At 39.8% G+C, this 20,807-nt stretch overlaps 1 protein-coding gene and 1 pseudogene across 1 annotated transcript in view; both read right to left on the minus strand.

Moving 5' to 3' along the window:
• The window catches only part of LOC121301049 (AT-rich interactive domain-containing protein 3A-like), a 60,823-nt gene extending 49,713 nt beyond the window's left edge, over positions 1-11,110 (minus strand). Inside the window, exon 1 of the mRNA XM_041230143.1 lies at positions 10,799-11,110. The gene's annotated coding sequence lies outside the window, so the exon portion shown is untranslated. The remainder of the gene's footprint in view (positions 1-10,798) is intronic.
• A 4,993-nt stretch (positions 11,111-16,103) lies between these two features.
• LOC121300458 lies at positions 16,104-19,032 on the minus strand (annotated as a pseudogene).
• Between the last annotated feature and the right edge of the window lie 1,775 nt (positions 19,033-20,807).

Below are 20,807 nucleotides of genomic sequence, written 5' to 3' on the forward strand. Positions count from 1 at the left end.
CCTAGAGCAAGTAGAAGGCAGGGAAAGGGTTAATACTCGCTCGGAATAAAAAATAGTGAGTTAACAGAGAGGGAGGCGAAACACAGAGGAGGGATCAATAAGAGTCCTCCTCCAAAGAGATAACAAAGAACAGGCAGGGCAGGGCAGGTGTGACTGAAAGCCACTGAGCCACCTCATTCACATTTGAAATGCCTGTTCAGTAACTGTGAATAGAAGCATGACAGCAGCCTGTTCTCAATTTGCAGACCCCATAATAGAACACGCCCTTCAGCACGCACTAATTAACCTCTGCAGAGCCAAGGAGAAAACAAACCCAAGCTCTGCAGAGCCAAGGATAAATCAAACCCACAGGAAACCCTGCCTGATTGATCTGCACCTTTGTGAAAGTCACTGATCTTTCAGAGAATGACCCATTGTAACACACAGAAGTCACAGCCGTGCTATTGAGGCACCTTCTGTACATGTCACATGTAGCTCTATGGTGGCAGAGTTGGGCGCTGACTGCTCCATATTTAAAGACTTCAAAAGGTGAATTTCCTTATCCCAGTGGATGAGTGCATTTGTAATATATAGACTGTATCGTGTATCACACATTTAACCATCTAGAGACATCTTTAAATTTGCACAGCCTCAAACCGCAGGCAGCCAAAAATGCAATATATCTGCAGAAACAAACCTGTCTATTAACACATTATCAATGTTTCATTTTCCATATTTTCAGGGCATTTTTCCTACTTTGCATACATTTTTTAAAGTGAGCACCATCTTTACACAATTTTCTTTTTCGATTTATATTAAGGCCCCAGCCGTCACGGCACAGGGGGAGGTTTTCCACTGACTGTTTGTCAAGCCGAGTGAAAAACAAACCATTAAACTCTGGCGTCACAAAACATCTGAATGTGTCGGAGCCGAGCAGGGACGGGGCGAGGGGAATGATTTTCATCATTATGTTGAGTAAATCGGTCAAAATCCTCAAGACCGAGTATCTTGCTTGCCCAATCCAAATCACCACTTTCTCCAAGAAGCACGCTTCTCCTCTTTACGTTAATCAGCCCGTCGTTGCATTTCAGTAACCTCTGGATCCGACTTTCTCAACTCAAACACACTGCCTCTTAATACCACGTCTATACGGGGTTCGACGCGGTCCCTGCGTGTGCCGTCAACTGCATGGCTCAGACTCTGCACTGGAAACCCAGCCAGGCTCATCCTCAGCTGCACCACGGAAAAGAGAGTTCGATTCGCTTTGTATCATTTGTTTCAGTCATCACATCCTGGGATCTTTTTAAATCTCACAACGTCGTGACGCCTCCTTATATCCCTATAATCTAACACTCTCAATTATGCTAAATAATGATTATACCAAGCTGTTTCTCCTTTGAACCTCACTCAAAATAAAAGACTGTTTAGTCTTCCTAGATTTGAAATGTGTTGCCATACTATAATTTGCTTGGTTGCAGTCAACCCTGTTGTTTTTGTTGTGCGTTTTCTAGCAAGGCTAAAATAGCCTCTTCTTAGGATGGAGAAATAACTGCTAAATACAGTACTGAATTACTAAAGCCAGAGTAATTATTGAATATAAAAAAAAAAAATCTGCATGGTATTTAATTATTTTCTTCCTTTTCATAAAACTCTGTAGTTTCCCCGCTATTGGGAAGTAGTCCGCATTGGCCCAAAGAATCGAAATAAAGTTATCTACATACTGACTTCTGCACCACGAGTCCCAATTGAAATGGATTTGATCTCCATCTGCAGCTGATGGAAATGAACAAGATTTCAAGTCAGTCCCAAATCATAGTGCAGTAAGCTTCCTTATTTTAGAGCAGCTCTCCATTAAAGCCACTCAATATAGAGTAGATATTTTTGAGGAGTTTTGGGGGGTTGCAATACTCTGCTAATCTAGACTGTATTAGATGTACTGGCTCTTGGATCTCCAGTACTAAATCCTCTACAGTATAAATTTGGTAGTACCCGATCAAAATTACCTCCTAAAAAAGGGAATGACACTACTTCTGTACAGTAGAAAGTGTGCATTAAAGATATCATGCAATAAAAAGCTATGTATAAATGACATCTGAAGTAAAAAAAAGATACACATTCTGTTACAAGAACAAATAAGACCATGGTCTAAACACAACTATACTAGACTGTACTGAATTTCCTTTCCTGTCACATCCACAGTTCCGTGTTCTGGCCTGCATTACGTTGCAGTGAATTTGCTGGCTTTCCCCCAGTAAGAGAACATCACAGTGGGAGGGATTCCTCCTGCTGGCTCACATTGGCCGCTGTCTGTGTGTGAGTGAAAGTGTGTTTGGGTTCTCAGTGCTGCTGTCTGCTTGCCAAATCAGAGCTTCATTGTGGCTTTTGGCACACAGGCACAAAACCAGCTGAAAGCCCAGCAGCAGGCTTAACAACTTCCTTAATGATAGCAGCCAGGAATGTCACCACACTCTCTCCTTCAACTGAGCAGCACCTGGGGTGTAAAACCTGACTGGCGACAGGTATACCAGGTGAGCCGATACATGCTCTTGGAATGGAAAGGATGGGAAGATGACATTGCAAAGCAGTTTGATTTTACTGCAAGACTCCCATTGCAAAGCAGTTTGATTTCACTTTGACTCAAACGCAGTTTAAGCCATTCCAGGTTTTACAATTTTCGTTTAACACAATAACTTTGCAAAAAGACAACCACGCTATAATTCAATAGTGTCATCTGTACAGTGGATTGTGTGCAATTTGTTTTAGGGATGCATGTTGGGATGATTGTCAGTTTCAGCTGTTTATGCAGCCAGGCAAGGCCGGCGTAACCATATAGGCAGATCAGGCCTGGGGCGGCAAATTGAAGGGGGCGGCTAAAACGGTACATAATTATATTTTATACTTCACATTTCTTTAGTTGTAAAATGTTCAACATCTTAGATCACTGTTTCTTGCTCTGCAAAACGTATTGCTGATGTTACAGAACCACATCACAATACGGTCCTGCTTGTGCAATACGATGTGTCTGAAGTAACCTGCATATCCTGTATCAAATGTTATTTCTAACTCTAAGCTCATGCATGATGGAGAATCCATTGATCAAAAATACTGTCATTGTAGAGCTGACAGTAGATGTCACTACTGTTTGTAACCAGACAGTGATGATGGTGAAAAAATAAATAAAAACAATAATAATCTGGTGTACAATAATTTGTTTATATATATATATATATATATATATATATATATATATATATATATATATATATATATATATATATATATATATATATATATATATATATATATAATATATAATATATTTTAAAAAAAGAGTGAAAAGGGAGGTTGGCACAATTTTGTTTGCCTAGGCTGGCAAAAATCCTTGCGCCAGCATTGCAGCCAAGGGAATGGGACATGCTATTATTACACGTCATGTGACATAGCAGCTGGATACAGCCTTATTGCAAAAAACTAAAGCTGGAACTCAGGCCTGTCTCCAGATCCCCAGGAAACATATGCTGAGTTCTCATTCAGTGTGCTGGTTTATTACAGCCTGTCACATGACTCTATGGATAAGGCCCTTGAATGCAATCAACATGCCAACAACGTGGCGACAAAGTAATCAGACAAATACAACTCATTTCAACACATGCACAGTAAATGAAGCTCCCTCAATAAAAACAAACCGACCTGCTCACAGAAGCATCTCATTAAAGCAGCTTCAAGATAACTGTTCCAAGTGGTTGGCTGCAACACCCCTTTGAGATCGAGGAGCTTTCACCAGCACGGTCTTCCTCAAATTACAATCAAGTTGGCCCATGCAGTGTCTCTTTCACTTGTTTTGCAGCCTCGCCCAGTTTACTGCTTACTCCAGTTTCACAATGGTTAGATTTTTATCTTTTGTCGGTATCATTTGTTTTGGAATTTATGTAAATGAAGTTCTCGGTTCAGTTTCAATGTGAAACATTTACAACCTTTCATCCCTAGTTTATTTCATTCATGCAGATATCTTTTTTCAAACAGTCATTTATACATTTTGTGGCACAAATGGTAATTTTTGATACATTTCAAGCAGTATTTGTATGAATACTCGAATATTTGTCTTGGACATGGACTGTGATATCAGGATATACCCAAGATGTGTAACTGTCCTGCTGTATTGAGTAGATTTTTCAAAGACCTCTGTACAGGTTTGTAGTGTTGAAAGAGTTAAGACCCATAGTACATCATTCCAGGTTTTAATGCGAGTGTAACTGCTGTACCAACACACCATGTTACCAACACACTACGGCTTATCCCTGTAAACCATTACATCCTCTAAACTGCTACAGGTTTGGGTTTTTTTTAATGACCCAAACTGCTGTCCTTTGACTCTGTATTTAACCAGGAGGCGTTTTCCCCAGGTCAGGTTTTATTAGCCCACTTAATAAGATGAATATGTACAATAAAAATGAGATTGGGGGGGGGGGGGGTTAGGACAGCAGCAGTATTTGTACCCGCAGTCAGAATCTCAGCGGGGCTGCAGACGGTCAGTTGCATTTGCCCATTTGTTTTTCTGTACAAACAGCAGTCTGAGAAAAAAGGACAAGCACCTTCTTCTGCCTGGCATTGTTTCCTGTGTGGTGGAAGGTGACCTGGCACTTGTGGACCTCCAATACTCCAGCATGACAGCTGCTTAAAGACAGCAGATAGGAGTGGCTGGATATGAAGCTTAGGTTCCATAAGTGGTAAGTTACAGGAAAGAACAAAGTGCAAGAAGACAGGAATTGTACCCACAAGTGGCAACCAAAAATTAAATATTTCCTTTTAATGTTGTTTCTGTCTTAGTGGAGCTACCACTGGGTATATTTGCATAAATTAACTTGTCTGTCTCCACTTTTTAGATTTTTTCCATCTGTATCGAATCCTACTTAGGCAATTTTGCGTATTTTAAGGTCCTGTAACCACCCATCCCTTTAGGATGTACCCAAATATATTTTCATGCACACATTTGTTATTCTAATATTTGTATTACAAACAGCTTTTTTCTGATACTCTCCATAACCATGTGCTAAAGAATGTCCTCACCAAGTTTCATCTCAATTGGATATGTAGATAATTAAGTATATGTACTGCCTAGTTCTGGATTGCCATTAGTTTAAGGGATGGGGGCACCATATATGATTTTAAAAAGAATGTATACACAAGATCTGTATGTAAAATGTTATCCGTGTATTCCCCATTTGGGAATATAAGGAGAGTGCATTATGTTTTGCTTTCGAGTTACACTTCGCAGGTCATTTGACATATTGCTGCTGCAGGCAGAGAACAGTGCTTTATAGAATCACTGTATAATGGAATCAACTGCATACTGTAACCAAACATTTTCACTGAATCAATGGCTTAATGTGATTGAAATGAAAGTATACAGACATGATCAAATTAAGAGGTTCTCACTGTAGTAGTGAGCACTTGTTCTGTTTGCAAAGTTAAACATAAGAACGCTGTGCAGATTAACGCTTCACAAAATAAATAAAATGAGAGGTGGCCATACGGCCCATCAGCGCTCTTCCAGTTTGGGACTTAAAAGGGTCCAAGTGTTTTCAGTCAGTCTAGGGACACAACATCCCTTTGGTGTTAACAGAAGCATTGTGTGTGTGTGTGTGTGCGCGCCTACAAAGTCTTCCCAGAACATATGGGAGAATGCAGCATACTCTAGACTAAAGCTATATTATAAATAAGGTTATTAGCAGCTTAGATTGTAAATGTGTAAACTTTACTCAAGTGCTAAGGATTTGGAATGTTGACTTAAGTATCGTCAAAAATAATCAGGTCTAAGTGTTAGGTTCAGTGTTTACACAGTTGTGTATAGTGCAAGCCAAATTATTTCATATTCAAGTATTTCCCATGTACAAATAAAGTAATTGTAGGTAACAAAATAATTCCATAACCCAATTTGCACTTCCATTAGCCACATACAGGTAGTGGACAAAAAAATGGAAACACCTGGGTAAATGAGGGGCACCAAATACATTGAAAGCAAGGGCTTCCACACAGATGTGGCTCATGCGTTAATTAAGCAAATAACATCCCAGCATTCTTAGGGTCATGTACAAAAATGCTGGACAGGCCTGGTTGCCTATAATTATGGCTAGCTTGGCTGCAACAGGAGACCTCAGTGACTTTGAAAGAGGGGTGATTGTTGGGGCACGTTTGGCAGGAGATTCATTGACCAAGACAGCTCAACTTGCTTATGTTTCACGAGCAACGGTGTCTAATGTGGTGTCGGCATTTAACTCCAAGGGAGCAGAAGCGCATACTCCAGGATCTGGTGACATATGTGCATTAATTCAAAGTGCAAGGCAAAACAGGGGAGTAACTGCAGACCGATTGACTGCAAATTTCAACCTGGGGCGTGAGCAGCCAGTTTCATTAAAAAGATCCGCTGAGAACTCCAAAGAGCGGGATACTATAGAGGGGTTGCAGTGCATAAACTGCTCATCACACCTGGCAATGCACATTTGCGAGTCCAGTGGTGCAAAGAGCACAGGCAATGGACTACCGAGCAGTGGAGAAATATGATATGGTCAACTGAATCATCCATTACCATGTTCTCGACAAATGGACGAGTGCATGTGTGGTGCCAACCTAAAGAACTCTACAGCCCTGAGTGCTTGGTTCCAACAGTGAAGGGTTCTGGTGGTTCCATAATGTTGTCAGGTGCATTTTCCTGGCATGGTTTGGGTGCACTCGTTCCCTTAGAAGGCAAGGTCAATGCTAATCGCTACTTAATGGTAGTGAGTGATCATCTTCACCCCATGTTGCAGCATTTCTTTCCTGCCGGGGGTGTGTCTTCCAGGATGACAATGCCCCCATCCACAGAGCACGTGTGGTCACCCAGTCATTTGATGAGCATGACACTGATGTTATCCATATGTCATGGCCTTCTCAGTCACCAGATCTGAACCCAATCGAGCATTTATTGGATATTCTGGAATGACGTCTGAGACAGAGTTTTCCACCTCCATCAACCAGGCGTGAGTTGAGTGACTTTCTTGTGGAAGAATGGTGCTGCATCCGTCCTGCAGAATTCCAGAGGCTGACAGACTCGATATCACGGCGCATACAGGCCGTACTGGCCGCACGTGGTGGTCCAACGCCCTATTAAGTGACTTTACATTGGTGTTTCCATTTTTTGTCCACTACCTGTACAGCTCTAATATGCAGTTTTGAAAGAAACACGTGTGTGCATGGCAGATGTATTTTACAGAACTTTTTGTCAGCTACAGTTCCTTTAGATGCTGTACACATAGTGTTAGACACAGATATGTTGCAATTATGAAAAGTGTCGATTCAGCTACATATATTTACAATACTTAAACACTTAGGAAATGAAACAGTAACGAACCTAACTATAAAACATATTGATCGGAAACACTAATATTCAATGACAAATACTTTGTTAAGTCTTTTTTCAAGGTCTTGAATTGCAATCAACACAACAAAAAAAAAAGATCTCTGATCTACAGACCAACAGAAGAAAGACTGTCACTGAATGTTAAAAGGTCTATTCTAATATTTATGAATGTACCACTATTGAGTGTTTTAATAGCTACAGACTCCATAAATGCAAGTTCAAATGAAGCTGCATATCAGTGGTGTTATGTAGAATATCCTACACAAGTTTCACAACAGAACACCTTTTTGACATTTAGGATGAAGAGATGTGTTTGTAATCAATAAGACAGTGTTTGTTTTTTAAAATGACAACAACCATTTGTTTGAAAGAACATATCGATTAAGACTTCAAAATGTTTGAGTATGACTACATTGTATGTACTGGCTCACAACACTGTGGAAAATACTTAACACTAAATATGAAAAACGGCTGTTTAAAAGCCACTACAAACCCTTTCAACATCACAAAAACAGCAATAACAAAGAACTGGCTTTACCAGGAGCTCAGTAATACCCGGTCAAAATGCGCTTTAAAACACAGGCAGATTCATACATGCATGCCTGTTTTGCAGTGGAGATACCCTAGCATGTTTTGCAAACGGTTACAATACCATTTGTTTTCAATCAGTATAACAATCTACACTGTACAACATATTGTAAACATTTCAAAAATAAGAAAAGCATTAACACACATTGATCTGGGCTTGCCATGGACTTGTACTGAGCACTGACCCTCTGTAACAAATTCCTGGAAAGGCCCTATTGTAGACATGAATGGAACTGAGCTCCAGCACGTGTCTGCAGAGGATTCCAGACACTGAATGAATGACCCCCTTTCCTGTTCTCACAACATCCCTTCTCTTCACACAAAGCCTGCTGATGTAGGGTGAGCCTCAGCTATGCCTTTGAAAGCCACTCAAAATGTAAATTGGAGAAACATAGTTTGTGCAAAGGAAAACTGATGAATCTATGTTGTTATTCCTTTTCTGCTGACAGCTGCTTTACTGATCTCGAGTGCATTGATTATTTTATTGACAATCAATAGTTGATCAATTCTCTCTCCTGATTGCATCTTCAGGGTTATCCAACTGTAAACATGTTTACCCAAGAGCTGACGAGTTTTTTTTTTTTTTTTTACTGGAAATAAATTTTAAAATGAAAAATAAAAATCTCCCCCTTGACATCACCATCTGTTTAATACTGGTAAATCGCATCAGAAGTTTGAGGGTGACAATTTGGAACAGTTGAGAAATAACAAACTTTGTAGCCAAATATAGGGCACATAATAGATTAACTTTCAGTGTCAGATTCTAGCGTTTACATTTTATTTAAATCGCTGGTACAGGCCAGCTGTGTTACAGTATAATTGTGATTCACACAATAAAAGTTTAAAAAAAAATTAAAAACGTGAAACGGACACAATGGTGTTGTATCTAAACGCTGTATTTTATATTCAAAATGAAAGCAAAGGTTTGTTTATCTCAGATTTCATTAACTATATGTTATATAAATACTTTTAGCAAGACTTTGCTGTGACATTCAGCTTCGTTACGTCATACAGCTCAACCTGTTTGCGGCCGTGTATAGACGACCATGGCTACAGTTGGCAGCTTTTTTTTTATTTTAAAGAAATACTAACATCTTCTACACAGTTGAACCTCTAAATGGTGTTTATTGTGGGTACAAACACCAAATACAGTAAACACTGTCAAATTAGTTTCAGCTGTCTGCAGCTAAACCAAAACACACAAAAGCGCCAAGATTTTACATTTTCGATTATAATTAGAGCCTTATTCTATAAGAATAACTTTATTATTATTATTATTATTATTATTATTATTATTATTATTATTGTTATTATTATTACTAAAAAATAAAGTTACTTTTACGTGTAATAGTATACCATTACGTCACGATTTAAGCCATTTTAAATGAAAATGGAAATTATTTGGCGGTACAGCGAAAATGTTCGTAATGTTTACATTCGATTGACTGAATTTCACAATGGAGGGTCCTCCCGCTTCGGTTTCGTGATTTACGCCTGCTTATTATTACTTCACAAATTAGGATTAATTCAAAAGAAACAGACAAGCTAATAATAATAATAATAATAATAATAATAATAATAATAATAATAATAATAATAATACTAACTACAAAGGCAATAGTAAATTAACCTTGGCTTACGTTTACGCTATCGTAAAGAGTAATTAGAAACAAACCGGGAACAAACTGCAAGGCTCATTCATCAAAACAGGCTGCAGAAACCGTCGCTCTTTCAACAGGTAGAATTACACTTTTAAAATAAAACACATACAGTGTATAATTTCCCACATTGCAAAATCTGAATATATTATCAAATAATACATTTTAAATGGAAGCAATTGTAAACATAATACGAAATTCATTTGAATGTTCCTCGTACGGCCATTGTAAACATTCATGTATACAGCTACTTCAGTAGCTACGAACGAAGAAAAGTGCTACTCACGCTGAGTGAAACATTGAAGAAAAAAAAAAACGTTACTTTTGTACACTATCTAACGAAGGCCACCATGTTTATACCGTCAGCAATTACAACCGCGTAAAAATGCATTCTCTAAACAAAAAGAAGTCAGAGATTTATTCGTTTTTTTTATTTCAAATTGTCTGTTTTTGCCGTTTATATATATTTAATATATATATATATATATATATATATATATATATATATATATATATATTATAGAGAGAGAGAGAGAGAGAGAGAGAGAGAGAGAGAGAGGAGAGAGAGATAGAGGAGGGAGAGAGTTGAGAGAGAGCCACATTTTGAATTTTCCCAGCCACATTTTTGAACAACCTTTCACAATGGAATACTGGTGACCGTATTAATGTGACCACGTGTTAATATTTCAAAATGCACAATAAATATAAAAAATTAATCTGAACGCGTATAATTCGACACCGCTTCAGAAAAGCATTACTTTATAAATAATAAATTATACATTAGTGTTTAATTCGTAATAACCGTAAAATTCAGCAGGTGGCTAGGAATGTCTAACTAAAGATAACTACAGAGGAGACACAATAACATCTCGAATCGTGAGTGTACACAACACTCGCAACAAACCCATGTGTACGCATCTTTTTTCTTTTACATATAAATGACATGATATCTCTATATATCTATCTATCTATATATCTATCTATCTATATATATATATATATATATATATATATATATATATATATATATATATATATATATGGCGATATAGTTAATTACTTACTGATTAAACACTTCACGGCAATGAAAAGCGAGCCACCAAAATTAAAAGCCTTATCATTTTTGCAAAAAATGTTTTCAAAACGGGAAAAAAAAAAAAAAAAAAAAAAAACTTACCTAAATCAGCTTCCGTTTTGTTTTTGTAAACTCTTAGGAACGGGTAGGGACATCCCTACCTTCCATATAAATAAAATAAAAAAGTTTGATTTTTTATTATCATTATATTGTTATTTGTATTATTATTGTTAATAATTATTTATTAATTAATTAATGTTACATTTATTTCATCCGGAATACCTAATCCGGGTTTAATGTCTGGTTTGATATGGAACGAACATTGCATCCTGGCTTGATCGAAGGCGTGCTTACTGGCGAGTTGACAAATCATTGCTTGACAAAACCGATCAGATGCAAATTCCTAACCCCTGATACAGGGCAGGGCCCGGTAGATAACCTCCCCCCGCCCCCCTCCGTCCCTGCCCCGCACAGGGACCGTCTGCAAAAAAAGGGTCAATGAGCTTCCACTATGAGAAATTCAACAACAGACACTGTGCATTTCAGCACTTTCTTGTTACAACCACGCAGCTCTTTGAGGACGGTCCCTGCTTCTTTCACAAACGTATTGCACCATAGCCGTTTGAAGTCGTTTGAGTTACTCTCTCTCACACGCAAACACACACACATTGCTGTCCAAATAATCTGTTCTGTTCGCTATTGCACTTTGAAAATGTTAATGTTAATTAAAAACGGATACGTTATACATAATAATACATTGGGTTTGTATTTATTGTTTGATCTGCAATTGGTAGATAAATTAGGCGGAATACAAGTTTGTGTATATACACATATGCGCTACACAAAAGTATTCCATAGCAGGTGTATACATCTTTCCATCAGTGGAGGATGTGAGGGAGGATGTCCATCCATGACTAATAGGTATATATATATATATATATATATATATATATATATATATATATATATATATATATATATATATAAAGTTTGTATTTTAAACCTATAGGCACGGTGTTAAAGTGAAAAGGGGTTGTCTATGTTGAAGAATCAGACACTCAAATTCACAGTACTCTGCCAGCACAGTGTATCTTAATGTCAATTGTTGTTAAGGAAACCAAATTCCTTTTTCTTCATTCTCTGGATATGGGGAAGGTCCTTTACTATATAGCTTCAGTAAAACTGCACAGATCAAGGAAGCTCTAACAGTGTTTATGTTACCCAGCAATATATTTTTACAAATTATTATTAATAAAATCCATATACATAGTTAACAAATTCATAAAAACATCCCTCAGTGTGGTCCGAAATGCAAATAATGTGCAGGTGTTGAACAAAAAAAGGTAGCACACACTTGGGTGTGAAGATGCTGCCATTTTGGGTTAATTTGTTTTGCAAATACTGTAGTATGACATATTCTTCCATAAATTCAAAACACTCAACCAAACATGTTACAGCTTATGGCTTCAACACTGTATGTTTTATTTGGTGTGGACTGTCATATTCATTATTGTATGTTTTATCTGTCGTGGACTGTCATATTCATCAGTGTATGTTTTATCTGGTGTGGACTGTCATATTCATCTGTGTATGTTTTATCTGGTGTGGACTGGCATATTCATCAGTGTATGGTTTATTTATGGTTTTATTATTATTAAAGCTAACGAAGTAACACATACTGCTACAATTATTATTATTATTATTATTATTATTATTATTATTATTATTATTATTTTAAAAGCATTACTAATATGTAGTTTTTATGAATACTCTTTCCCTGTTTCTAAACTATTTATAATGTTGTTTTTTTTTTTAATTTAAGGATGATTTCTTTCAACTGCAAAGAAAAAAAAGCAGCTGTTATGCAATATAATATATACACCTAAAAACAGCAACATAAGTAATTCTGAAATACCTCTCTGCCTATTCTACAGCTGGGCAAGAATTCCAGAAGTAGTTTACTGGTTTGACCTTTGATCCTCCACAGGCGGTACTTCCTGACTAGCAGATGAGCTGCAGTGGGGGAAGGGTGGTGTTTCCCATGGTGTCTTGGTGCCTTCGGGGTGGTGTGATCGTTGAAGATGCTGTGTCTGGCCCTGGAATTTTACCTCATTCTAACTTGTTGATGGCCCCATACACTAAACAAGACAGGCTTCGAGTATTCAGCATTTAAAACATGTTCATGTTGCTACTAGGTACTATAGTATAAATGGGGGGCATGTCTACCCCAATTGTGTCTTGCTCAACTTATTTTTATATGGCTGCTGCCGTTATGCTTTTGGACATATATGAAAAAATGTTTCCTACCTTTTTGTCTTATGTCTGACCCCACTTAATTTCAAACAGTGTCCTCCCATCCCAGTTTCTGTGCTAGAGTCTTAACAGTACTGGCTAGGGGTTAACTTTGTCAACTCCTTTTAGGGGTTTAAAAAATGAAGTTCCCTCCTGTAGCAAGCAGCTGTGCTCTATCACTTATATAGCCACCTACTGTTGAGACTGGAATCCCTTTCCAAGTCATTGAAAGTCATTTTCATTATACTATGCCCCTGAGTGGTGATCCTTACGAATGCCAATTAAGGGAAACTTTAATTTATCTAATTTTCCTAATATTTTCTTTAGTAACTTCATTTGTAACAGTGCAGAAAACCCATTCATTCTGTTATTGTATTTGAATGACTGCAAGGCTCTAGAATGAGATTATGTAAAAGTACTCAGGAAAATACTCTCAAGCTTTACAATATTGTTCAGGTTTGAAATATACAGTAGAGCTGTGACAGGTGTGGAACGTGGGTCTGTGTATTCGCTGCTCAGTGCCAAGCATGAGATCGAGATGGAGGTTGTAGTTGATATGCCCGCAGGCGCACAGGTTTTATTAATGTAGAACAACACTGAACAGCTTACTTGACAGTAGTGCACAGAGGATATACAACACAGTGTATGAAAAGCAATATAAAACACTGTACAAAAACAATCAAATAAAAGGTGCCATGAAAACACCTAATAAATGGAGGTCCGCTTCTACACCTCACTCACTATACTCAGGTGCGATTAAACAAACCCTGACCTGGATAGAAATGAAGAGTTTGGGGGTCATTTGACACTCTGTCACAAAAACAGCTGCAGTAAACCAGAAACAGGAACTAACACAAAATAAACAGAGAGAGGCAGAGTTTTGGTGAAGCTGAGTGCTTGCTTGCGCTTTAATAAATGAAGAAACAGTAAATAAAAAGGTTGCAACAAAAACAGCACACGGCATGTGAGGCCAAAATAAACAGACAAACAAAACAAATTAACACTAAATGAAACGGACACTACCAAACACCGGACAAACAGACAAACACGGTGAGTTAAATTATGATTTGCTTTAACTATTATTATTACCTCTGTCTCCAATCCCATTCTCCACTCACCGAACACACAACCCTGAATGAGTGAAAACATCCTGCTTTTATGCAGCTGTACCGAGACTCGATTGCTAATAAATCGTTCAAATGGAGTCTCAGTACAACTGCACGTGAATTAATGAAGTGCAATTCCCCGTGCTCACATATTATTACATTTTACCTGCACGTGCTGTGCAATCCTCTTGCCTAAATACAAATATACATTTTAAACACTTGTGCGCATAACCCATATTATATCCTGTGTACCAGTGACTATACACCAACATTAACACACAACATAGAAATTCACAGGAGTGGGGCAACATTGCCACACATTCATATTAGGGAAGTTACTAAAATATCTTTTTACTATTTGAGAAATATAGCCAAACTTAGACCGATTATTTATGTATCTGATGCCGAGAGACTAATGCATGCCCTTGTTTAATCTAGAATTGATTATTGTAATGCACTTTTTTCTGGTACAGTCACTAGAATTCTGATTAAAACCAGGAAAAGTAAACAGATTACCCCTGTTTTGGCCTCTTTACACTGGCTCCCTGTGCAGTATAGAATTGATTTTAAGACTTTGCTGTTAATTTACAAGGCCCTCAATAGATTAGCACCTAGTTATTTGCAGGAGTTGCTGACCCCGTATTTTCCAAACTGCACTTAGATCACAATATGCGGGGGCTGCTGCTTCTTCCTAGGGCCAACAAAAGCAACACAAGAGGTAGGGCTTTTTTCTTGTAGAGCTACTAAATTACAGAATGCTCTGTCAGGGAAGCTGGGACTGTTACAGTTTTCAAGACTAAAAATGTGGTTTCATAAAATGTTTTTTGTATCTTAGTGGGTTTTAATGTAGTTTTAAAATTGCTGCTTTTGTATTGTTTATTTACTGTTATTTAAATATGTTATTTAAATGGTCTGATTGTGGCAGTTGTATGTGTGACATGCTATACAAATGTATTGCGGTTTGTTCTTTTTTCCACTATGTACTGTGCAGTGCTTTGCGATTTTGTATAAAAAGCACTATATAACTATAGCACTATACTTTTGTATAAAAATCACTATATAAAATGCAATAAATAAATAAATAAATAAAAACACACAGTGATCAGCGGTTTTGACTTGCTGACTCTTCAGTATTCAACCCTTTGTCAAACACACAGCCGTTGGCAAATTTCAGCTTCTTTACGTACTGATCCCGGTTCACTCTCACGGCGATCAGAGGATTTCAGCCAGGTCTTTCAGTCTCTTTGTCCAGGTAGCGTCAACGATCTTCAGCCCGTTAGCTTGTGCATAAACGGGACCCGACACCGTGCTGGGACACCCCTAACTGCTGATTAGATTTCACAGCTGGTAATCACACTCAGCAGGCAGGCTGTCCCAAGCACTTAATTTATTATTTACAATACATGCACACAAGATTTACAATACACACACACACACACACACACACACATATACACAAAACCCCCTCTTCATGTGCAGGGCTCAAAGGCATCTGAAAACAGTCTAATGGTCTGCAAACAAAAAAATTCAATCACATAAGCTGGCACAGTTTATACTTTATACCAATTAACATTGCAACACAAGGGGCATAGAGTGCACTGGCTTTCCACTAGTCGTAAGCCTTGTTTAAGACAGACAAGGGTCCCTGCGGTGCTCACCTGGTAAAGACACAACCGCGGAGTGCAGGCTTGTGTCTTGCATGTATGATGTTGCTGATTGTTGCCAGGGATTCCACAGGAAGCGTCGTATTGGCGCTGGCACTTCTGCAGATTAAGCAAAATTGGCAGGGGGAACATTATTGGACATGGGGGGAAAAGACAGGAGTGAAATAATAGGGTACACTAGTACATGTAATCCCTGCTGGTCCCTTTGTCATAAAACAAACTCATAGCATTGCTTTTCTGTGGTACTCCAATTTCTTAAAAATAATTTAAGAGCACAACTTATCAACAGCCTCCGATGCTATGTAACACATTAGCAGGGTCTAGAGGTACCCCCGGATGGTCCACTTACTCCTGGGTTATGGGTGCATTCTGAGATCCAGATGGGATGAAGTGCATCTCTGTTTTGGCAGTGCAGTGGGGCAGGTTGGCGTCTGCGATGCGCTGCTTAAATATGAAGGGGAAGGCTTTCTTGAAAGTCTTGCGGAAGTTAGTTCTCATGAAGGAGTACACAATCGGGTTGACACAGGAGTTGGTGTAGGACATGCAATGAGCCCAGATCTTCACTTTGTAGATGTAGTAGTCATGCTCAAAGCTGGTGCTGAAGGACTGCACCAGGATGTAGATCTGGCTGGGCCCCCAGCAGTGGGCAAAGAGAAGCACCATGACATCCACCGTGCGGGAGATCTTGGCTCTCATTGCCTCCGAGCGCCCTGCCAGCAACTGCAGCTGGAGGTGAAGAGACATTTTAAACACTCTGAACACCTGACTAGCTTTATGAAAGCGTATGTAGCTTCAAACTTCATTTCCTTCATTTTTACTGCCTTGCTATCTTTTTATGAGTGCATTCTTTAATAAACCTGTTTTAGGCTACTTTCACTTGAGTTCAAGAACTATGCCAGTGGCCTGCCATAGACATATGTAAGGTATGCTTAATCAGCGAACTCTTACTTCTATGTCTTTTCGGAAGAAAAATCCAACACCATCTAGTGATCTGCCACTTGGAAAATACTGTACGTTTAATTTAGTATTGCTGGCATTACAAATGCTGGTGGCAAGATAGTGCTGGCGCTTACACATATAAAGATGCTTTGGCCAACAAAAATGTAATTTGAAGCTACTTCCTCTTTAGCATTTTTCCAGGACCCCAATTGTATTGTTCTTAATTTGTTTTGCTTAAGAAGAATTCAGGATATGTAAACATTCCAAATACAACACTGCAGATAAACTATTGAATCCTGGAATTCAAGCATCGGTCCTCATTAGAAAATTTTGTTATGTTCTTGTAGTTTTATCCACCATAGGCCCATGTAAAGAAATCTCCATGATTATGAGAATAAGAAGGGCAGTGCTTCTACCTGATACTTGTTATCAGATGGTTCCACAGTGGGGTGCCCCATCTGGAATAGCATGGCGGTGTAACACACACACAGATGGTCACTAGGGGGAGCAAGTAGACCGCCAAGAAATTGTAGAGGATGAAGGCTTTCTCGTGAAAGATGGAGGGGAAGTGTTCAGTGCAGTAGGTCTGTGGTCCGAACCATTCCCCTTTGGTTATCCAGTGGTACATGGGGACTGGGATGGACACCAAGAATGAGCCTGCAGCATAGAACAGGCGGGAGTCCAGACAATGCAAGGACACTTCTTGAACTTTTCATCATGTGTGCAATCATTCAGAGTGGTTCCTGTTGCAATCACTCAAACACTGTTTTTGTTTTTTGATCAGTCTGTGTTGCTTTCACCAGGATTCAGGAGCTGCCCTTCTGTTCCAGCTCCCTGTCATTACTATATGTAGCCTGCAATACACTAGCCTTACAGTAGAAGTAAGAGCCAGCTCCATCTAGTGGTCTGCGATTTTAGTTTTACTGTTCACTAGATGGTGCTGGAGCTTACTAATATAAAAGATACATCTACAAATATTAGTGGAATTGTATTGTTAGCAACTGTGACAGGAAATGGCTGAGCAGTGATGTCAGGCCAGAAGAAAGAAGGAAAACAAACCAGGTAGTACTGCAGTGTAAGACGCGGCTGCGTTGTTTTATTACACACAAAAAATAAAATAAAAGATTTAAAAAAAAAAACACTCACAGAGCACAAAAATAAAAGGCTGAAACAAAACAAATCACGAACACAAAATAACAACTGAAACTAAGGTCAGGCTGGGCAACTGCCTTCACTGATCCTTATATGTTCTTTTAATTTTAAATTTGCTCCTCGCTGACCAGGAGTAAGCTAAAAAGGATAAAGAAAAAAGTAAATCGGCATAAGACAAAAAAGAAAATTAGATTGGGAGGGGTTTTGTGGGTTTTTTTGTAAAGTTTTATCTTCAGGTGCAGGCTTTTATGCAGGTGACCATCTCCCGATTAGCAATAAACTAAACAAAATACATACATAAATAAATCATAATAAACAAATACGAGACAGGGGGAGACCATGTTCTAAAAATAAACACTTTACAGGGCTGGTTGCCCTGTTACATATCCCCCCCCCGCCCCTTGTGCAAAGCACACATGGCCCCAACGGCCACCTCCCGCCTCAGTCTCAAAGTCCCAAAAGAGGGGTCTGGAATAGTCCATGGGAGTGGCCATGGTGGGAGCCCCCCCCCATGTCTTCCTGGCTGGAAGCTCCCTCTTCCGGGGCTCCAGCCGGACTGTAGCAGGGGGACCTGGTATCCTGACCTTCCCCCTCTTCATGGCCGACAGCGCCCTTTTCTTAGGCGCCAGCCCCTGTGCTTCCTGCGGTCCTGCAGGACTGGCAACGACTCCAGGCGAAACAAAACTGGCAGCGACCCCGAGCGAAGCAAGACCGTCAACGACACCAAGGGATACGAGCCAGGCAGCAGCCCCAGGTGACGCGAGCCAAGCAGCGGCCCCAGGCTTCCCATGGTGGCGGAGGTGTAACCAGCAGGTATTCTCCCTCTGCTGGTGGGTACCTTGTCAGTGGACATTCGGCCTTCCCCCTCTTGGGCTGGGGACCCACCGACTCCTCCCTCTTGGGCTGTGGACGTTCAAACTCCTCCCACTCAGGCACAAGACGTTCGGGCTCCTCCCTCTTGGGTGTAGGATGCAGTGACTCCTCCCTCTTGGGCGCTGGAGATGGTCGGGTCTGGCCCACTGCCCAGAAGCACTCAGCAGCATCCCCCACCAGACCCTGGTTCCACACGTTCATACCGGGGGTCTCCATAGGGGCAGTCCTGTCGGACGTGCCCAAACTTGCCACCTGCACCGCACATAGGAGCCCCTTCTATCCTCCGGCTGCCCAGTCTGGGGGTCCACATGGTGCTTCTTGCAGCTTTTCCTTCCCATCCTCTCTTCCTCACTCCACACGTAAAAAAAACAAGAAAAAAACTGCAGTACCTTCTCTCGGCAGTACCTTTTCCAGCCTGCGTCCAGGAGGCGCTGGTGATCTCACCACTGACACTACGTGTGACAGGAAATGGCTGAGCGGTGACATCAGGCCAGAAGCAGGAAGGAAAACAAACTAGGTAGTACTGCAGTGCAAGACACAGCTGCGTCGTTTTATTACACACAAAAATAAAATAAAAGATTTAACAAAAATAAATGCTTACAAAGCACAAAAATAAAAGGTTGAAACAAAACAAATCACGAACACAAAATAACAACTAAAACTAAGGTCAATTGCCTTCACTGATCCTTATATGTTCCTCCGAAAACACCCATTTTGTTCCTTTGATATACACAACCTACTCAACACTTCCAATGTGTGAAAAAATGGAGGGGACGGGGGTGAAAAAACTAATCAATTAAAAATAAAAACCTGAAAAGTCTTCACTAGATAAGTATTCACCCCCTTTGCTATGACACTCCTAAATAAGCTCAGGTGCAACCAATTACCTTCAGAATTCACACAATAAGTTAAATGGAATCCATCTGTGTGCAATAAAAGTGGTTCACATGATTTCAGATTAAATACACCTGTCTCTGTAAGGTCCCACAGCTGTGTAGCATATTCAAAACAAAGATACTACCATGAAGACCAAGGAGCTTTCAAAACAACTCCGGGATGAAGATATGGAAAGGCACAGATCAGGGGAGGCGTATAAAAAGATTTCAAAGGCATAGAATATCCCTTGGAGCACAGTCAAGTCAATCATTAAGAAGTGAAAGGTATACGGCACCACCCTGAATCTGCTTCAAGCAGGCCGTCCTCCCAAACTGTGCAGTAGGTAAGCAGGGCATTGGTCAGAGAAGCCACCAAGAGGCCAATGACAACTCTGAAAGACCTACAGCGTTCCATAGCTGAGATGGGAGAAACTGAGGTACTCCACAAATCTGGCCTGTATGGAAGAGTGGCAAAAAGGAAGCCATTTCTGAAAAAAAGCCCATGTAAAATCCTGCTTGGAATATGCAAAAAGGCATGTGGGAGACACTGAAAAGATCTGGCAAAAGATTCTGTGGTCCGATGAAACAAACATTGAACTATTTGGCCTAAATGCAAAGCGTTATGTCTGGCGCAAACCCAACACAGCACATCACCCAGGTAACACCATCCCTACTGTGAAGCATGGTGGTGGCAGCATCACGCTATGGGGATGCTTTTCATCGGCAGGGACTGGGAAGCTTGTCAGAGTAGAAGGCAAAATGGATGGAGCTAAATACAAGCAAATCCTTGAGGAATACCTGCTTCAGTCTGCAAAAGACCAAAGAATGGGACGGAGATTCATCTTTTATCAGGATAATGAACCCAAACACACAGCCAAAGCGACACATGAGTGACTTAAAAACAAGAAAGTGAGTGTTCTAGAGTGGAGCAGTCAAAGCCCGGACTTGAATCCGATCCATGCTTTTCGATCCATGGCAATGGCCTTGGCATCACAGAGGGTGGATCGCCGGTTTTTCAGGTCTTATTCGATTTGTTTTGACCATGTCTTCTTGGGCGCTGCTCTTTGAACTTTCCACTCGGTTGGACATTTTCGCCAGAGAAGCTGGTATGGTGTCCTGGTGTTGCTCATTCTGCAGATGTGCCCGAACCATTGCAGTCTTCTTAGTTGGACCGCTTCCATGACCGTTGGCTGGTGGTCGCATCTTATTC

This window comes from Polyodon spathula, chromosome 26, assembly GCF_017654505.1.
Source record: "Polyodon spathula isolate WHYD16114869_AA chromosome 26, ASM1765450v1, whole genome shotgun sequence".
Lineage (NCBI taxonomy): Eukaryota > Metazoa > Chordata > Actinopteri > Acipenseriformes > Polyodontidae > Polyodon > Polyodon spathula.